The sequence below is a fragment of the Cetorhinus maximus genome, chromosome 30 (genome assembly GCF_964194155.1).
Source record: "Cetorhinus maximus chromosome 30, sCetMax3.hap1.1, whole genome shotgun sequence".
Lineage (NCBI taxonomy): Eukaryota > Metazoa > Chordata > Chondrichthyes > Lamniformes > Cetorhinidae > Cetorhinus > Cetorhinus maximus.
Window position 1 is genome coordinate 23522002 of NC_135908.1, and position 21487 is coordinate 23543488.

Genomic DNA, 21487 nt, shown 5'->3' on the forward strand with positions numbered 1-21487 from the left:
ATAGCTGCATTGGGATTTGAACTCATACCTTTGCATTCGTTAGTTCAGGCCTCTGAATATCTAGTCCAGTAGAATAACTACTGTGCTACCAGGCACCTAATCAATCAGCTTCCCTTTAATGAGTTACCACTGCACAAAGCATCAGGACATTTAGCACAAATAGAAATTCCGCATCAAACAGTAAGTACAACAATTGAAGCAAGCAATCAGCATCATGGCGACTGAACTCACTCAGCTCTTGTGTGATCCATGTAGGAACTGCTGATATAGGTAGAATGGTGTTCTGCTGAGAGAGTTTGAGGAATTAGGGCCCAAGTTAAATCACAGAGACCCACAGGTAATAATATCTGGATTGTCACCCGAGCCACATGCCAATTGACATAGAGTCGAGAAGATTAGAGGATTAAATATATGGCTCAAAGAGAGATGTGGGGAGATGTAGTTTTGATTCATGAGGCACTGGCACCCGTGCAGGGGGAAGAGGGAGCTGGACCTTTGGGAATGGGCTCCACTTAAACCGGACTGGGACCTGTATCCTAGTCAAGTGTATAACTAGGGATGTGAATAGGGCCTTAAACTCAAAGGGTCGGTAGGGGGTGGGTGGGACTGGGGAGGGGCCAGGTGGCTAGAATCTTAAGCAAAAAGCTGAGGCCATGGTAATAACGCAAAATAAGTGTGTAGCAATTTGGATGAAGACCAGCTGAGTGGGACAGGAAGGGACTGAGAGTTTAGTGGTGGTGATAGTGCTTGAGCAAAAAAGGGTCCATGCAAATAATCAGAGTAAAAGTGAGAGTCGCTTTATCAGAATGTGCAAAGCTTCGCAGTGAGATCGATGGTTTAGATCTAATTGATATCACAGAGAAATGGGCCAGGGTTTTCTGGGGCCATTGTGAACAGCTTTGGAGACAGGAGGCAAGGCGGGGGTGTAAAATCGCATAGGGTGGCATCAGCACAGACCTCCAATGTCACCATGCCAGATCTGTATTTTACCAGGGGAACAGCAAGCTTCTGGAAAACTAGCAACTGAGAGCTAGTTATGGTGATTAAAGATCCAATTGGTTGGTAGTTTATGAGTCTGTTTGACAGGGGGGCTGAGAGGTGGGGTGTGTTGAGCCAGCAGCTGGCTGGGTGGTCCTTCAGACTGGCAGTGCCCAAGTGCCATCAGCATCATCCGCTCATGAGGCCAGTGAGGAGGAGGGCCTGAGAGGAAGGGAGGTGCAGGCCCGTGGATCCAGAGAGCAGCAACCTCACGGCCACCTGCAGGGACAAGTTTGCAATGGGGAAGTGGGAGAAGGCTGCAGAGCAGGCGCTAGTGCAGAGAAGTACCCGGTAGCAAGGATGTACAGACAGAGGGTGTGCTGCCTCCAGATGCTGGGGTGGCAGTGTCGCTGGAGACTGTGCCTCTCCTGAGAGGCGATCACAGATCCTTGTGCAATGATCATTGATAAGCTGAGCCTCACTGGCATTGGTGGTCACCTGATTCCAGTGCCCATGAAAGTCACCATGGCTCTTAATTTTTATGTCTCTGGTTCATTCCAGGGGCCTATTGGAATCATGCGTAGCATCATCTAACCAGTCATTGTATCAAGATGGTCACCGATGCCCTCTTCAGGAGGGTCAGAAAATACATACACTATCGAATTGATCAAGATAGTCAGAGTGGGACATCCAGAGGATTCAGAGCCATCGCTGATTCCCCCAGGTGTAAGGTCTGGCCTTGCATGTGGCCATTAAAGGCTCCTGGAGACCAGTCAGTGGCCTTCATCAACAGGAAGGGATTCTGTTCCATCACCATACAACTGGTCTGTGACATTGCCAGCAGGCCCTGCAGCTGTTTGCACTGTCCCTGGGAGCAGTTATAATTCCTACATACTCGGGCACTCCCAGGTACCACAGCTGGTCACCCCCCATCATGCTCTCACGGTTACATTCTTGGCGTAAAGGCTTCCCCATTAAGGAGCTGGCTGCTGACTCCAATGAGCAGCCCTGGGATGGAAGCAGAAGAGGGATGTGGCAGCCAAGTCACCATGGAGCAGATCATAGGCCTCCTGAAGATGAAATTCAACTTCCTGGACCATCCCAGGAGGATGCTTCAATATGTCCCCCTGAGGGTCTCCCAGATCATGGTGGTCTGTGCTCCGCACAACTCAGGGGGCAGTGCTGGTGGATGAGGATATAGTGGAGTACGAGGTATCCTCAGATGAGGAGGGTGATGAGGATGTTGATGACCAGCTTTAGTGTCATAAAAAAGATGAAGATGAGGGTCTACGTAGAGGGCGCGGTGATATAAGTGCAAGGAAAGCTCAGGAAGCGGCCGTACATTCATAATTCAGACAACTCATCCCACATCATCTTACCAGCCAAATAAAGGTTTATCTTCACCCTCCACTGTTACCATTCGTCTCATCTTCATCTAGTGCCAGCTGCTCCTTCTGGACGGTCCAAGAGATGACCACACACGTCCTAGTTCCTCTCAAACAGCCCGTGGGGTGACCCAGGAACTTCCAGAGGCTTCCAGCACTCGATGGAAGGGTGGAAAAAACCAATAACATCTTTATTACAAATATAATCAGGCACAGCAATAACACCGTGGCTGGAATCATCCCAGATTTGCACAAAGTGCAGTAGCGGGCTGGGAAAAGGATGTTTTACCCACTGGCCACAATGGTGGCTTTTCAAACTGTGTTGATTCAGTCCCATCTCATTGATTATGGATTGCCAGGAAACACACTGTTTCAATGGTGGGTGACTCTCATTCGCCCACCACACCATCACATCACGGCTTCCTCACACCGGGCACCATGTGTAAACCGCAGCCACGCTCACACCTCTCAGTGCTTCCAGCCCAGGACTGCTACACAGAAGACATGGCCCCGAAAAGCAAGGAGACTGCAGCCTCCACCCACCCCAGTTTAATGGCACGTCCATCGAGTGCCTTTTGGATGCAGTGGAGGCACGCCATGATGTCCTCTACCCTCCGCTCTGGCTGCAGGAGGAGCAGCAACATTGCAAATCCTGCATGGGCAGCGGTGGTCAGTGCCAATGCCCTACAAAAGAGGACAGCCACCCAGTGCCACTACAGGATGACTGGTCTCATCCGTTCTGCCAGGGTAACTCACTCTTCTCTTCTCAACTCTCACACTCACAAACCCATCGCACACCCACAGGGATCTCACACCTCAAGGGACAACACCACTAACTCTCACACACGCCCTCACATCTCCATCAGCCTCATATCCTCTGGAACTCCCATCCTCATCCTGTCTATGTCTCCGCTCACCACACAAACATTCCACTCAGTGCCATGTGTCCTGTTCACACTCTCTCCAGCCGTTTCCATGCAGGAGAAGCTGGCTCACAACAGGAAGGAGAGGTCCCAGACCCGGGGGTAGAGTGGCCCACATTCGGCCCCTCACTCACTTTGAGGAGTGTGCCATCGCGCTGAGTGCTGAGGATGTGGACCCTACCTGAAACGATGGTGAGGTCGGCGGTGAAAGAAATTCTGATCTCAGTTGGTTGCACGGGTGAACACATTTTGTCACTTTACAAACTGGAAATATATTCACTTTCACTGAATAATGAGTAATGGTGTCTTTCAGCTTCATTGACAGGCTTTGCAAGTCCTCTCACTGCACCACATCATCCCTCCCTCAACGCAACTGAGAGTGTCTCTCTCCTGCTTTTCACTCTGCCACCATGCACTAATTATCTCTACTTTGGTTCACAGGAGCGACCGACACCCTCAGCCAGCCAGTCCCTCAGCTCTATCCATGTCCTCGCCTCCAGCCAAGAGGACACCTCCTCCATTGAAGAGCTGGAAATAAGCAGCCTGGAAGACCCGTCACAGCGCTTACCCACACCCTCCACCAGCGCAGAGACACACACCTCGGTGGGACCTAGATCTAGAGCAGGCTCGGGTTCACAATCTGTGGTCACCACACGGACACGTGTCCGCAGCAGGAGGAGGCAGGTTCAGCCGAGCTCCCCAGCACTCGGAGGGCTGCTGGGGAAGAGGCACCTGTGAGGCCCGAGTCAGATGATGAGCCTCTGGATTCGGCCTTCCAACTCATCCTCAGCAGAAGGTGGGGAACAGCACACAGAGCTGTTGGAAGCCTCAACGAGTTGGAGGAGTGCGTCTGCCTGCTCTCTGATGAAGTGGTGCCCACATGTGTGCGCATGGAGGTTTCCATGGGGAGGATGGCGGATACCGTGGAGACCCTGGTCCAGCAGAACGTGGAGATGTGCACAGACCCGCACTCCATCACAGGAGCCGTGGGTGAGTTCCTGCAGTGGCAACGCAAGAGGGAAATGGGCACCTCGATGCCCCTTCCGGAGCTCCTTCCCATCAAGGAGTCAGGTCGGGGCCCTGTGGCACCTGAAAGGAGTTGGAGCAGCAGCTGGACACCCCTGGGCCATCCAATCAGGAATCTCAGAGGCTGCCCTCTCCCTCCTTTGCCTGTGACCCCGTCAACCTCGTCCCCTGTCACCACAGAGAGAGCAGCCGGCCCACAGGAGGACAGGAACCAAAGCAAGCCGGGCCTCCCAAGGCCTTAGCTCTCCAGAGGACCCTCGACGAAGGCATCAGAGGCAACAGTGCCAACCATTGCACAAGCTGTCCCCACCCCTCCTGCGGATGTCAGGGCAGCACCTAGAAGTCTACAGCCCTCAAAAGTTAAGAAATTCTGATCATAGTTGCCGTTACATGGTAACATGGGTGTTAGGAAATAGAGATGGCTTAAGTAAGTTATACTTTTATTTGTTGGTGTTAGGAATGAGTTTTAGCTTTAAAGTTTAAGTTTGATTTGTATTTCTGTATTTGTGAGTTAAGGAAGGTCAAATGGAGTTTTAGTTTCACGTTAAAAGGCTGCTTGCATTTCTAATGAGACATTTACAACCCCTATAAAGTGAAAGTAAACACACAAGAGTGGGAAGTGCTGTTGCTTAGCAACAAGGAGGGCCAGATAGGCAGGTTCCTCCCACAGACACACACACACAAGAAGAAAGACAGAAGTTTGTTTTGGAAGCTGTTTGAGTTCAGTTGGTTTGAAGCCAGCTGTGAAGCAGAAGCAGCCTAAAAGGGGACAAGTAGCACGTCCCACGCTAAGAAAAATCCCAAAAGCCCAGGGGAGTGGAAGAGGGGAAAGGGAATCCTTGGAAAAGGTCCTGTTAAGTGAAGTTAAGAGTGAGGGGCAGAGAGAAAGGCTCTAAGCTTCAGATTTAAAGTGAGAACAGCTTACAAGAAGCAAGAAAGTTCAAAGAGACAACTGAAGGTCTGTAGCTCTTTGCTATGGGCATGTGAAGCAGTGGGGTACTGTTAAAGCTGAGTTGGTGAGGGAGAGGGCATGGAAGACAGTTTGAGTTCATGTGGTGACCTAGGGAAGAGGAACATCAGAAGGAGAGTTTGAAATCCTGTAGGTGAACCCTTGTGGAAGGCGTCTGAGAGAAAGCGTCAGTTTGGGAGAAGATTCCAAGATGAGGTTTTAGAGAGTGGAGATTGGAAACTCTCGAGTGAAAGATGGAATTCAGTGAGGACCGGTTGGCTCATGGTGTGATAAGCATCTAGCGGAGTTGAGGAGAGATCCATTGCATCTGTTGGGGTGGCCTCTGTCACTTGGTTTCAGAGTGTGGTGTGTCTGACCATAGGTGCCATACGTTTACATGGACTGGGTATTTCCTATGAACATTAGAATATAAGATAGATTTTGTAACTTGTGTCATCCTTACAAACCTCTATATATCTGTAAATGTATAGTTGTGGGCGAAGGAGTATTGTAATATAGTTCATCTCTTCTAGTTAAATAAATGTTTTATTCTTTTGTTAAAAGTTCATTAGCTGACTCTGGTGACTCTGTTCAGTAGCTACTGTTCACGTAGCTAAACAAAAAATAAAAGTTAGGATCTATCAAGCTGGGTTCCACTCTGGGACCAGACTTGTCCAGAGGTGACCTCAGCTGGGATCATAACAATAGGTGAACATATTTTGTCACTTTACAATCTGGAAATATATTTGCTGACACTGAATAATGTGTAATGGTGTCTTTCAGCTTCATTGACAGGCTTCCCGACTCCTCCCAATGCAACCCCCCCACCAGCTGTTCAGCTGCATGTAACCGGCCCACGAGTGATTGTGGAGGGTGAAGTGTGTGTGTGACAGGGTCTCTCGGAGCCTCGTGTAAACTCTCTCCCACACACACGGATCCTTCACGTTTCACACTCATCTCAATGTCCTGAGCAGTTTCAATGCTGCCTGCTGGGGTTCCCTTTCAGTTGTCCATCTGAGCTGAGCTGTATCTCCGTCCACCCACTGACCACACTCCCATGCAGCACCTGATCTCGCCCAACATGACTCTCGTTTCACTTTTAGTTTGGCAAGCATGGCGTGTCGAACATTTTCCTTCAGGTCTCCCATCCTTCCCCCTCCCCAAGTCGCCCATTTCCCTTCCCCCATCACTGTTGACCCTCCTGGTATCACTTTCCACCTCCCCTCCATTTTCTACCAGCTACAGACCTTTTAACCCTTCGGGGATGTCCAGGTGAACATGCCCGTTCCCTTCCTTCCTGGAAATCCCACCCCCATTCACATTAACCTTCCCACCCCCAGGGTCCGAGTCTGCCTCCGACTCCCTACCCACCACCCTCGCTGTAACCTTTACCAATACTGTCGCACTCTCACCCTCCCACCTTACCATCTCTCTCTGCCCTCCATCATTCTCACAATTCCCTCGTTTCACCCTCAGTTCACTCCCCAGGAGGCGGTCATGGACTAATCAGACCCCTCCCTTATACATTCACCTGGACATCCCCACCCCATCCCCCCACCCTCCAGATTCCTTTCCCCACCTTGGAAATTCTCCCCCCTTGGAACTCCTTGCCCCCCTCGGACTACTCCCCCCCCACCCCAGAACTCATTCCCCACCCTGGGCTCCCCCCGGCTTAGTCTTCCATCACCTTTACTCCTTCCCCTCTTCAGGCTCCTTCCTCCACCCTTGTGCAGGAACTCACCCATGTTTGACAAACCTACTGGAGTTTTTTGAGGATGTAACTGGCAGAATAGATAAGGGAGAACCAGTAGATGTGGTGTATTTGGATTTTCAGAAAGCTTTTGATAAAGTCCCACATAAGAAGTTAGTGTGTAAAATTAAAGCACATGGGATTGGGGGTAATATATTGGCATGGATTTAGAATTGGTTAGCAGACAGGAAACAGAATAGGAATAAATGAGCCTTTTTCGGAGAGGCAGGCAGTGACTAGTGGGGTACCACAGGGATCAGTGCTTGGGGCCCAGCTATTCACAATATATATCAATGATTTGGATGAGGGAACCAAATGTAATATTTCCAAGTTTGCTGATAACACAAAACTTGGTGAGAATGTGAGTGGTGAGGAGAGTGTTAAGATCTTAAGGCAATTTAAACAGGTTGAGTGAGTGGGCAAGTACATGGCAGATAAGTGTGAAGTTATTCACCTTGGTAGGAGAAACAGAACGGCAGAGTATTATTTAAATGGTGATAAATTGGGAAATGTTGATGCACAAAGGGACCTGGGTGTCCTTGTACACCAATCACTGAAATGCAAGTGCAGCAAGCAGTTAAGAAGGCAAATGGTATGTTGGCCTTCATTGCGAGAGGACTTGAATACAAGAGCAAGGTTGTCTCATTGCAGCTGTACAGGGCCTTGGTGAGACCACACCTGGAGTAGCGTGTGCAGTTTTGGTCTCTGTGCAGCGAAGGTTCACCAGACTGATTCCTGGGATGGCAGGATGGTCGTATGAGGAGAGATTGGGCTGTCTAGGTCTGTATTCACTGGAGTTTAGAAGAATGAGAGGAGATCTCATTGAAACATATAAACTTCTGACAGGGGTGGACAGACTGGATGCAGGGATGATCTGGCTGGGGGGTCTCGAACAAGGGGTCACAGTCTCAGGATATGGGGTAGGCCATTTAGGACTGAGATGAGGAGAAATTTCTTCATTCAGAGGGTGGTGAACCTGTGGAATTCTCTATAACAGAGGCTGTGAAGGCCAAGCCCTCACTGAATATATTTATAAAGGAAACAGATAGATTTCTAGACTCTAAAGGCATCGAGGGGTATGGGGAGAGAGCGGGAGTACGGCGTTGAGATAGAGGATCAGCCATGATCATATTGAATGGTGGAGCAGGCTCGAAGGGCCGAATGGCCTACTCCTGCTCCTAGTTTCTGTGTTTCTATGTTTCTTACTTCTTCCTCCAGCCTTATTCCATCCTTCTTCCCAACTCCTTCCTCCATCCTTACTCCTTCCCCCCTTACTCCTTCCTCCCCCCAGCCTCCACCTCCTCTCTGGACTCCTTTCCTCCTCTGAACTCCTTCCCATACACCTTCCACCACCCCCCTTACACCCACCTCCCCAGTTGCCGTCTTCTCCTCCATTACCCCCTCCCAACCTCCCCCTAACACCTTCATTCCCCCTCTCCCAACCTCACCACCCCCCCACCGCGACACCTTTGATCCCCTCTCCCAACATCACCCCCCAACACCTTTGTTCCCCCCCTCCCAACCTCACTCCCGCCGACACCTCTTCCTCTCCCAGTCGATCCTAGACCTTCCTCTCCCACCCCCCGGTACATCTTCCTCTCCCCAACACAGCTGGACCTTCCTCTCCACCCCCTCGACCATCATCCGTTGTGAGCAGACCCCCAACCGTGACTTTCCAACTTCCGTGAGCTGCTTCGAGGTGAAGCCATGTCCATGAGAATCCACCCAGCAGGTCATGGACATTCCTCCAGGGTCCCATTGCTATCGGCCTCCAGCTTCTTCTGCTCCTTGGACATCCACAATGTGAGTCAGGGACTGGCAGTGATTCCTGACTTTCTGCATGTCACACCTGTCTAGACGTGTTCTGAGCCGACGTGTTTACCCAGCGACGTGGGCGGACGATCCAGCAGCGGGGGGGATGATTCCGGTGGGCTGGCCTTATCATGGTTTGTAGATATATTACAATGAGGTTTCCGATATCCGACAGTGGGAAACACAGCCCGCCATTGGCGGGCAGAGTGGACGATTGCAAACTGCTTCCACGATGTCATGAAACTGATTTTTGGCCTTCCCGCCATATTGTCGGCTCAGGCTGCCGGATACGCCTGACGCCAGCGGGCACAGAAAATTCCGCCCCTTAACCTTCTATTCCCCAAATGCATCTATTGTATTTTTTTAATTCTCTCTCGGTTACTCCCATGTAGCGCTCCCACCTCCCTGCCCGCTTTGGTGGAGACAGCTTGTTGCCCTGTCACCTGGGATGATGTTGGTGAACATCCCCAGGTAGCCTGTGGTTGTGAGAGCCCCAGCACACTGAGGGCCTCCTGAAATGGTGCAGGATCATCCTCCATCACCATGGCAACCTGAGGCACTGGAGTCACTGGCAGAGGAACCACATCCACACTTGAAGCTCCCGGAGAAGGGAACTCCAGATCCAGAAGGCAGCCACCCGTCCTGCCTTGGAAGACCCTCTTTGCTGACCTAATCTGGATGAGGAGCTGGTGGAGAATCCAGGCTCCTCATCCACCTCTCACTGGATAACACTCGGACAAGGAGATGATGTTCATGTCTGCGTGAACCTCTGGTATCCACTGACCGGTCTGCTGGATCAGGCTGTCCAGGAGAATCGCCAGTCTCTCGATGGAGGAGACAAATGCACACGTGGGAAATGGCCGCATTCATGGCCTGGATGGACTCCACCCCTGTCCGAGCCAGGGTCCAGATATCTGGAATCTCCGTCAGTTCTTTAAGATGCCTCATGCTGGACTTCCCAGCACCCTCCACTTCATGTACAAATCCCCAGGCCTATAATTGGCCTGGGGTTCAGCATGTACCTGGCCTCCTACACTCCCCCAACAGTCACTGGCCTCAGCTGGCGTGGCCTCTGACAGCTGGTCAGGTGCACATGGTGCCCTCACCAGGTTGTGACCCCCAAACCTACTCGTGAACGGGTACCCTCCAATGTAAAAGTGTCTGTGGTAAAGCGTCTAGACGAATGATGTGACACTGCACCCTCTGAAATCCCCTCCCCTTCCTCTGAGATGGATGACTTCCCCCCAGAGACGGCAGCTCTCTGATCTCGGGATGACCTGTGTGAGAGAACCGAAAGATCAAACATGAGCCCCCAGAATCATCTGCTGTTCAGATCAATGTATGTAAAGCGGAGGGCACAGGAACACCATTCTTCATGCTCGTCTAAGGCCCCCTCATGTCTGCTCATGATGCTACTCATCCCCTGCTAGTTGGGGAGGGTGTAAATGTTAGGGGTGAGTCCCATTTAGTCCAATCAGCCCATGCACCCAGATCGCAGTAGTTAACCGGCCTTAATAAAGGACAGTTGTCTATTTACCTTCCACTTCACCATGCCTGGCATTTTCTGTGCCCGCTGGCGTCGGGCGTGTTTGGTGGCGAGAGTGGACAATATGGCGAGAAGACCAAAAATCGGTTTCACGACATCATGAAACCAGTGAGCGATCGTCCGCTCCACCCACCGAAAGCCACATTCCCTGCCATCAGATGTCAGGAACCTCATTGTAATATATCAGCATTAAGCCCAGCCCACAGGACTCACCCCCCACCCACCCCCTTCACCCCCTTGCTGGAAATCACGCCAACGTGTTTCACAACAGCACATAAGCAACGTGCACTTGGCATGTTGAATTTCACTCGGGAGTTCGAGGTTTGTTTGCCCACCTTGCTTCGGGCAGCACTTGTGATCATCAGCGCCAGGATTCACAGGCAGCACCACATTACTTTTTGGGGGTCTCACGGGCAGGTCTCTACCTACCAGACCTGCCATATGTGGGTGGCTTTTCAACAGCTTCAGGGTTAGGGCTTGCTTGGGGAAGGGGGAGAAGTGGCCTCAGGCAAGGGAAGAGGCTGCAGGGTGAGGGCTGTACTGGGGAAGGAGGGTATCCCAGGGTGTGTGTGGGGGAAAATGTTGATCTGTGCAAGTGGCCTCAAGAGGGCTGAGGACGCAGTCTCCAGAGGAGATGAGGCCAGATGGAGATGTGAGGGTGTGTGAGAGAGTGAGTGGCTATGTCTCTTGAGCTGCCAGTGAATGTTTGATGAGCTTGTGAGTGTGTGAGTTTAGAGTGATGAGATGGTTGCCTTACCCTGGCTGCACGGATGAGATCATTCATCCTCTATCTGCATTGGATGGCCAACCTCTTCTGTGCAGCATTGGCACTGACCACCACTGCCATCGCCTACCAAGCCGGAGTGGTAATGTAGCTGCCCCTCCTGCGGCCAGAGCAGGGGTAGAGGACATCACAATGGGCTGACAAGTGGCAAGTAACATTCGCGCCACACAAGTGCCAGGCAATGACCATTTCCAACAAGAGAATCTAACCATTGCCCCTTGACATTCAATGGCGTTACCATGCTGAATAGGCCACTGTGAACATCCTGGGGGTTACCATTGACCATAGACTGAACTGGACTAACCATATAAATACTGAGGCTACAAGAGCAAGTCAGAGGCTAGGAATCCTGCGATGAGTAACCCACCACCTGACTCCCCAAAGCCTGTCCACCATCTACAAGGCACAAGTCAGGAGTGTGATGGAATACTCTCCATTTGCCTGGATGAGTGCAGCCCCCACAACACTCAAGAAGCTCGACACCATCCAGGACTAAGCAGCCCACTTGATTGGCACCACATTCACAAACATTCACTCCCTCCACGACCAACACACAGTAGCAGTGTACCATCTATAAGATGCACTGCAGGAATTCACCAAGGCTCCTTAGACAGCACCTTCCAAACTCACGACCACTACCACCTAAAAGGACAAGTGCAGCAGAGAGATGGGAACACCACCATCTGGAAGTTCCCCTCCAAGCCACTCACCATCCTGACTTGGAAATATATCACCGTTCCTTCACTGTCGCTGGGTCAAAATCCTGGAACTCCCTCCCTAACAGCACTGTTGATGCACCTACACCACATGGACTGCAGCGGTTCAAGAAGGCAGCTCACCACCACCTTCTCAAGGGCAATTAGTGATGGGCAATAAATGCTGGCCCAACCAGCGAAGCCCACATCCTGTGAATGAATATTAAAAAACATGCCCAAATGTCAAAAAGGATTTAATTAGTATTTTTCTTTACTCTCGCTCAAAATGACTTTTAGATCCAATGATTCTCTTATTGTACCTTGAGCATTGATTATCCCTGTTTTATTACTACACATCAGTAAACCATAACAAACACTAAAAGGACATGTGCATATTAAAACCATATTAAATATTTTGAGTTATGCATCTTGTCCAATATCATAAACCATTTCCTACCCTGCATGATTCCTAAGGGTGGATTATCCCTTTTGCAATATCAATATTAAGTTGTTTCATTTGCATACCACCCTTTCCATATTAGGGTTTTTGAACTATAGACGTGATACAAGGAAATGGTTTACTTCTGAATTTCAGTCTCCTACACCTACTGATTCCCCTGTATAAACTACCTAAGACAGCATCACACACCTTTCTGCAGCCAGTTGCCCTTTTTGTCTAAGTTTCATTTGACCAGTTTGACACATCACGATGCAGAGAAAATAATAATGGATTACACAGAAAGCTACATGCCAAAATATACTTGTTAATAGAATATCTGAAAGAACATGACAAACATTCCAAAATGGCCATCACAAAAAGTGCAATAATATTCGGGTTTTCCACATAGATCACTTCACACCCTGAGGTGCTTCAATGCAATGAAGGAACATTACAGACATTTCAAAATGGTCATAACAGACAGTCAGACAGTGCAATGGTATTTAAGTTGTCTACATAGATCATGTTGCACTCTGAGGTGCTTCAATACAATTGTGATACATATAATGTTCATTGTGTACATTCATTGTGATCTGCTCAGCCCGAGGGGTCTACACAATTCCCAGCCCCTCGGTGCACTATGGATGAAAGATCTTAGACCACAACCTTTCCCCTTTGTACCTTTGCAGCGGCTGCCCCAAGCTTTAGTGCGTCCCTCAACACGTAGTCCTGAACCTTGGAATGTGCCAGTCTGCAACACTCGGTCGGGGACAACTCTTTGCACAGGAAGACCAACAGGTTTCAGGCAGACCAAAGAGCACTTTTCCCAAATTGATGATCCTCCAGCTGCAGTTGATCTTCGTCTCAGTGTATGTCCCTGGGAACAGCCCGTAGAGCACAGAGTCCTGTGTCACTCAACTGCTCGGGATGAACCTTGACATTAATTGGCTGCTTGATTGGCCATTTACTGCTGTTCCTTCACTATACAGGAAGAATTTATTGTGGCAGGCACATTCCAAGAAATCACATTTCAATGGAGCCATCAACTTAAATTCATCAGGAATAATATTTATGATCAGTAAGAGAAACTCAAATTGAGATGCATTCACGTTTACCAAAATATGGTTAGTTTTGAGAATAATTAAAGTTAAAATGAGCATTCTCAATAAGCAATATGCAGTGCTGGGCAATCATCCTGTGTTCTTAACCTAATATGCATTTTCATAGATTTAAATCGGGGACATACTGTCATGATACTGAAGGAAAAACACCGAATTGCATCCGGTAATATTGGACTTTAAAAATAAGACCCGGGTTTTTAGAAATGTACACAAGTTACTTGCTGGAATGATGCAGGGTGACTTCCTAAGAGACAAGGTACTTCTAAAGACATCCAGAAACTAATTGCTCCCTCCGGTAGAGACAATGGGTCATAATGAGTATCATCTCAGCGTCCTGTGAGCAATGCCCAGGCAGATTTGTGCACTCACTTCCCACTTGGAATATACAAAGAAGGGGTTAAAGTGGGCAGCAAAGCTGCCCCGGTGTCTGTCTGTTGGTGGGTGTTCTGAGAGAGAGCAAGTGCTGAAAGTTTGACTACGAAGTAACAGCCACACACACAGTACCCCTGCAAACTGCCATTTTGCAGGTAACCCCAATCCCTCTCCCTCTCTACCGACTTCAACACTACTGGAACCTCAAAACTGACTATTCATCTTTATCGGTGTAACTAATGTAACTCATCCTCCTTCAGAACCAGAACAATTGGGTCTGGGAGAAAGGTACCCACAAAAGGGATCCTTTTTAGATTAAATCTTGCTGTGACCAACAGAGGTCGGGGGAGGGTGGGGCTGAATAAAGACAGGGAGCCAGTTCATCCCTCCTCACCCGGGCATAACAGTGTGGGGGTGTCCCAGCCAGACGGTGACAAATTGGGGGGCCTCGCCTGGATCAACAACTTTGGGGAACTTCACCTGGTGATGGGTCGTAACAATATAAACATAGGAATTAGGAGCAGCAGTAGGCAACTAGGTCCCTCGAGCCTGCTCTGCCATGGCTGATCTGAATGTAACCTTAACCCCACATTCCCTCCTACCCCCGATAACCTTTCACCCCCTTGTTAATCAAGAATCTATCTCGCTCTGCCTTAAAAATATTCAGACTCTGCTTCCACCACCTTTTGAGGAAGAGAGTTCCAAAGACTCACTACCCTCCAAGAGAAAAAAATTCTCCTCATCTCTGTCTTAAATGAGCGACCCCTTATTTTTAAACAGTGAGCCCCTAGTTCTGGATTATCCAACAAGAGGAAACATCCTCTCCACACCCACCCTGTCAAGACCCCTCAGGATTTTAAAGGTTTCAATTAAGTTGCCTCTTACTCTTCTAAACTCCAGTGGATACAAGCCTAACCTGTCCAGCCTTTCCTCATAAAACAACCCTCCCATTCCTGGTATTAATCTAGTAAACCTTCTTTGAACTGCTTCTAATGCATTTACATCTTTCCTTAAATAACGTGACCAGTACTGCACACAGTATTCCAGATGTGGTCTCACCAGTTCCCTGTACAACTGAAGCATAACCTCCCTACTTTTCTAATCAATTCCCCTCATAATAAATGATAACATTCTATTCGCTTTCCTAATTCTTGCTGTACCTGCACACTAACCTTTTGTGATTCATGCACTAGGACACCCAGATCCCTCTGAATCTCGGAGCTCTGCAATCTCCCACCATTTAGATAATAAGCTTCTTTTTTATTCTTCCTGCCAAAATGAACAATTTCACATTTTCCCACATTATACTCCATTTGCCAGATCTTTGCCCATTCACTTAACCCATGTCACTTACGTCCTCTTCATAATTTAGTTTCCTACCTATCTTGGTGTCATCAGCAAATTCAGCAACCATTCCTTCATCCAAGCCATTTATATAAATTGTAAAAAGTTGAGGCCCCAGCACTAATCCCTGTGGCACACCACTTGTTACATCCTGCCAACCAGAAAAAGACCCCTTTATGCCAACTGGTGGAAGGGTGTGTTCAGGGTGTTAAAATAACCTGAGAATTTTCTGGGGTTTTTTCCGGCCACTTCTCTCCCGAGAATGCGATTTAGATCACTTGATTGAAAGACAGAAATTACTGAAGTTCTTCAATTAGTTCTCAATTCGAAGAGTGTAAACCAATTACTTTAGCTTTTGCTTCTAAATGTTCAGTGGGATATTGCAGTAAAATCGTAGCAAAGCCATTAAAAGACAGCGACACCTCATCAGTACTTAGACTTCATGGAGAGAATTTTCTCCCCATCGTGGGTGGGGGTTGGGCGTGGGCCTGCGATCAGCTCTGCGCCGCCATTTTACGTGGGCGGGCCAATTAAGGCCCACCCAGTGTGACATGCACCCGGAAGCGCTGAGCGCTCCCTGTGTAGGCGAGGGGAGGAGGCTGAGTTGGGGCCTGCACTCTTTCTCACATGCACGCAAAAGAGCTCAGAAATCTCCCTGAGGCACAGGACTACCTCAGGGAGGTTAGTTTGCTTTGCAAAAATTTTAATAAAGAAGAAAAAAAATGTTAAGACATGTCCCCTCATGTGACAGTGTCACATGAACCGGGACATGTCAATGAACTTTGATAAAAACTTTCATTCAATTTATAAACACTTCATGAAACCTCATCCCGCCTGTGGATGAGGTTTCATGATAAATATGAAGGCCGCCTGGGCTCTTCACCTGCCCCCCGCCAAGTTTAAGGTTGGACGGGCAGCTCAGTTTATCACTTTAATTAGTTTTTAAATGGCCTTAACAGGCCTTTGACAGTTCGGCGGGTGCACAGCCGACTCCGGTGCGTACCCGCCAAACACAACCCGAAAATTCTACCCTAGGCTTTCATTTATGTTTGGCAAGACGGTCAATGTAATTTATACCAAAATTATTTTATTCATTTAAATTAAATGGATTAGTTATAATGGTGGGCAAAGGAATTTCAATTTTATTATGTGTTCAGGAGATGTAGATATTGCTGGCTAAACCAACATTTGTTGACCATCTCCAAGTGCCCTTGAGAAGGTGGTGGTGAGCGACCTTCATTAACCATTGCAATCCATGTGGTGTAGGTACACCCATTGTGCTGTTAGGAAGGGAGTTTAAGCATTTGACTCATTGACAGTGAAGGAACGGTGATATATTTCCAAGTCAGGGTGGTGAGTGGTTTGGAAGGGAGCTACCAGGTGGTGGTGTTCCCATGTGTCTGCTGCCCTTGTCCTTCTAGATGGTAGCGGTCATGGGTTTGGAATGTGCTTTACAAGGAGCCTTGGTTGTTGCTGTGCATCTTGTAGATGGTACACACTGCTGCCACTGTGTGGAGGGAGTGAATGTTTGTGGATGGGGTGCCAATCAAGATGGCTGCTTTGTCCTGGATGGTTTCGAGCTTCTTGAGTGTTGTTGGAGCTGCACTCATCCAGGCAAGTGGAGAGTATTCCATCACACTCCTGACTTGTGCCTTGTAGACAAGCTTTGGGGAGCCAGGAGGTGAGTTACTTGCCAGAGAATTCCCAGCCTCTGGCATGCCTTTGTAGCCATTGCATTTATATGCCTAGTCCAGTTCAGTTTCCGGTTAATGGTAGCCCCCAGGATGTTGATAGTGAGGGATTCAGTGATGGTAATGCCATTGAATGTCAAGAGAAGATGGTTGGATTCTCTCTTGTTGGAGATGGTCATTGCCTGGCACTTGTGTGGCACAAATGTTACTTGCCACTTATCAGCCCAAGGCTGAATGTTGTCCAGGTCCTGCTGCATTTGGACATGGACTGCTTCAGTATCTGAGGAGCTGAGAATGGTACTGAACACTGTTACATCATCAGCACCATTCACACTCCTGACCTTATGATGGAAGGAAGGTCATTGATGAAGCAGCTGAAGTTGGTTGGGCTGAGGACACTACCCTGAGGAACTCCTGCAGTGATATACTGGGACTGGGATGATTGGCCTCCAAAAGCCACAACCTATTCCTTTGTACAAGGTATGAATCCAGCCAGTGGAGAGCTTTTGCCAACTCCCATTGACTTAAATTTCACTCAGGCTCCTTAATGCCACACTCAGTCAAATGCGGCCTTGATGTCAAGGGCAGTTACTCTCGCCTCACATCTGGAGTTCAGCTCTTATGTCCATGTTTAAACCAAGGCTGTAATGAGGTCAGGAGTTGAGTGACCTTATTGATGGTGTTCATCTTTCATTATTGATGTCACACAACATTATTTCAATCCATTGATATCCGGTGTATATTTTAGAAATTTTCTAACCATCTGCCTTACATGAGGCAGTGAATCCCAAAATTGAGACATCATCAGTAACTGTGATGATCTTTATTGTGAGGTATCCTGGTGGCACTGGTTTAGACCATGTGTGAAAGAGTTAAAGCAATGGAATATCTCCCTCTAGATTTACCACAAGACTTTCAGGTACCACTATACTCCCTCAATTCTCCTACAATTTCTGCTTCAGACCATATATAAAGGGAAATCATGCAAAAACTAGCTTCATTGTGAGGGAGCTATGATTTCTTTACACTTACATTTCCTCTGCAGTGTACTCCAGTTTACCCATGGTGAGGAATCCCTTTCTGGAAAAATTGAAGGACACTGAATTTTGGACATTTTTTCTCCTGTGTTATTTTTAAAAGTTTGTAAGATGAATCGAGGGCTGTGAATAAGTTATTCTTTAAGAAACCACAGGCCAACAGGGATGCCCAGTGGGAACACCTGGAGAGGGAAAAAAACTGCTGTCGCCAGCCTAAGGTTTTGCCGATTGGTTAAAAACACTTGGCCTAAGAGAAGTATTCTTTGAAGATATTAGGGGGGAATCATCCCAGATTCGCACGTAGTGCGGTAGTTGACGAGAAAAAGGATGTTTTACCCGTTGGCCGCAGTGGTGGGTTTCCGCGCCATATCATCCCAATCCCACCTCATTAATCATGCATTCCCGGGAAACATGCTGTTTTGCTGGTGGTTTGCCCACCACACCAACACCTCGCCGCTCCCTCATGCCGGGCACCATATTTAAATTGCAGCCATGTGCACACCTCTCAGTGCTTCCAGCTCCCAACTGATACACAGGACACGGCCCCAAAAGGCAAGAAAACTCAGCACCCATCCCTCCCCGATTCAGTGACTCCTTATTCCTGCCCATTTTATTTGGAAACATTATCAGCTTCATTTGGTCAGTAGTGTGTTTTCAGAGCCGCTTATGTATCTAGCTTGTCAGCATGTTGGCGATATGAAAGGTGGTTGAATATTTTCAGCGTTGGGAAATGCAAGATCAAGGGATCATGGACTGAGATTCCAATGACTGTTACTGCAAAGAGATTGGGTTCCTTTTGACTGGGAGCAGACCAAAATGCTGAATCATTGAGCACCCTTTACATCTCTAACCCCACCCCCCCACCTCTCACCGCCCAAGAGGCTTGCTCATCAGGATGATGATTCTTCATACCCATTGGTCCAATTTGCATTGATCTGTTGAAGGACATGGAGATCTAGATTTGTGAATCCATGGATCGCAATTCCATTCGCCTATCTTTGCTTCACAAATCTTACCCAACAAAAACCTATTGATCTCAGTCTCGAAAATTGCAATTTTCACCCAGCATTCAAAGCCATATGGGAGAGTGAGTTCCACTATCCTTTGCATGAAAAAAATTGCTTCCTGATTTCGCTCCAGAAAATGGTCTGGCTCTAATTTTAAGATTATGCCCCCTTTCTGGATTCAGACACCAGAGTGATGACTTTCTCTCTATCTACTATTGACTCCCAAATGTTTTTACAACAACTTAATTAGATCACCCCATAACTTTCTAAACTCAAGACAATACAAGTTTATGTCAATCATTCTCACAATTTAACTCTTGAACTCCTAATTGGGCTGTTTCTTTGAAGAATTGTATGATTTTGATATTTTAGTTAATGCCCATCACCCTGCCCTCCTCTTCTGCTGATGGTAATGACCTGTTATAAAGCTGTTTTGACTTTCATGCACTGAGGCAGAACAGTGCAAGTTAGAGTCACTTTGGTGCCACTTTAAAAACTCTTAAGGCCAGAATTCCATCCTTCCCTCAGCCCGAAGGAACAGGATGGCAAGTGGGGGTGTATAAGTGGCTATCAGGCCAGCGGCACTATTCCCGCTGTCTGCCTGGTGGCCCCTGTGGCTATTTTATCCATGGCAGGGGAGGCCTTGGGTATCCCACCCACCCATGACCCAATTAATGGCCACTTAAAGGCCTCCTCCTACAGCCACAAAGATTTTACCCACAATGGGTGGAGCCCATGGTCACCAGGCTGCCAGGTAAAATCTGGTGAGCTTTGGTGCCAGGCTGGGGTGTGACTCCTTAATGGGTACCCCGTGCCCATTGGAAGGCCCCCAAGGTGTGAACCCCCATGAGTTCACCCCCATGCCCCTTCAAACAATGTTCCCCGATCCCCTTCACCCCCTCGCTAGTGCCTGGCCCTGGCAATACTCCAGACTTGCCTCACACCCCAGATCCATCACTGGCCACCTTCCTCTTGGCCGCACTGGGACATGAGCGTTGCAGGCCCTCCGATTGGCTGGCAGCTCTCTGAGGCAGGACTTCCTCTAGGTGAATGGTAGAATTGCTGCTCCCAGTGTAAAATTCACTCTTAAAGTGGTTCTCTGAACTGTCTCAACCTCCTTGTCCACTGATCTCCGGTTAGGCTTTGATAAGATATTCTGGGCCAAATATTGCCTTTTCCTGATAATTTATGTTTGAATATTAAAGCCCACCCTTTCTAGCAAATCTCTTTGGTGGGAAAGATTGTGAGAAAGAAAATAGCACCAAATGTTATGTTGGTAATGATCCAGTTAGTCCATGTCATATGTGTGACATGTGTGTTACAGTTTATTGAATCAACTCAGCTAATGGCCTTTAATTGCTGTTTTCCACCCACTGGCAGAAAACAATTACAGAAATTTAAATCTATGTTAAAAATCTTGCAGTTCAAGTTTCTTTGCCTTACTTTTCTTGTGCTGAACTGAAAAAAATCAAGTTCCACAGCTAAGCCTATGCTTTTTATGAACAGGTACTTGAATTGATTCTTTAATTATATGGGATTGTTTACCACAGGGTGCACAATAAACCCTTTTCTATTGGTGTAGGGAGTTAAACTTAGGACAACAATACTCACCATGCCTGTCAGAGCACATTCAATAAGTGGGTATACTGACAGGCCATATTATTCAGGCTAAAATCTAGCGAATCAAATTTTAGATGACCATAAAACTATACAGAATCAAGTTTTAAATCAGCACATAATTCTAACAAACATGACACTTAATACTATACCTCTACCTCGCAGAGGCTGAGCGCCAACTCTCAGACACTTCTTCCTACCATGATCCCACCACTCAAAATCAAGCCAATGTTTCCAGGACTGTCACTGACCTCATCTCCTCTAGAGATCTTCCTTCCACAGCTTCCAACCTCATAGTCTCCCAAACTCGGACGACCCGCTTCTACCTCCTACCCAAAATCCACAAACAGGACTGTCCCGGCAGACCGATCGTGTCAGCCTGTTCCTGCCCCACGGAACTCATTTCTTCCTATCTTGACTCAGTTCTCTCTCCCCTTGCCCAGTCTCTGATGTCCTACATCATATCAACAATTTCCAGTTTCCTGGCCCTAACTGCCTCCTCTTCACCACGGACGTCCAATCCCTCTACACCTCCATCCCCCACTAGGATGGTCTAAGGGCTCTCCACTTCTTCCTTGAACAGACGCCCGAACAATCGCCATCCACCACCACTCTCCTCTGTCTGGCTGAACTTGTTCTCTCACTGAACAATTTCTCCTTAAACTTGTCTCACTTTCTCCAAATAAAAGGTGTGGCTATGGGTACCCGCATGGGCCCCAGTTATGCCTGTCTCTTTATGGGATATGTGGAACATTCCTTGTTCCAGTCCTACTCAGGTTCCCTCCCACTACTCTTATTTTGGTACATCGATGACTGTTTCGGTGCTGCTTCATGCTCTCATCTAGATCTGGAAAAATTTTATCAATTTTGCTTCCAATTTCCACCCCTCCATCATTTTCACATGGTCCATCACTGACACTTCCCTTCCCTTCCTTGGCCTCTCTGTCTCAATTTCTAATGATAGATTGTCCACCAATATCCATTACAAGCCTACCGACTCCCACAGCTACC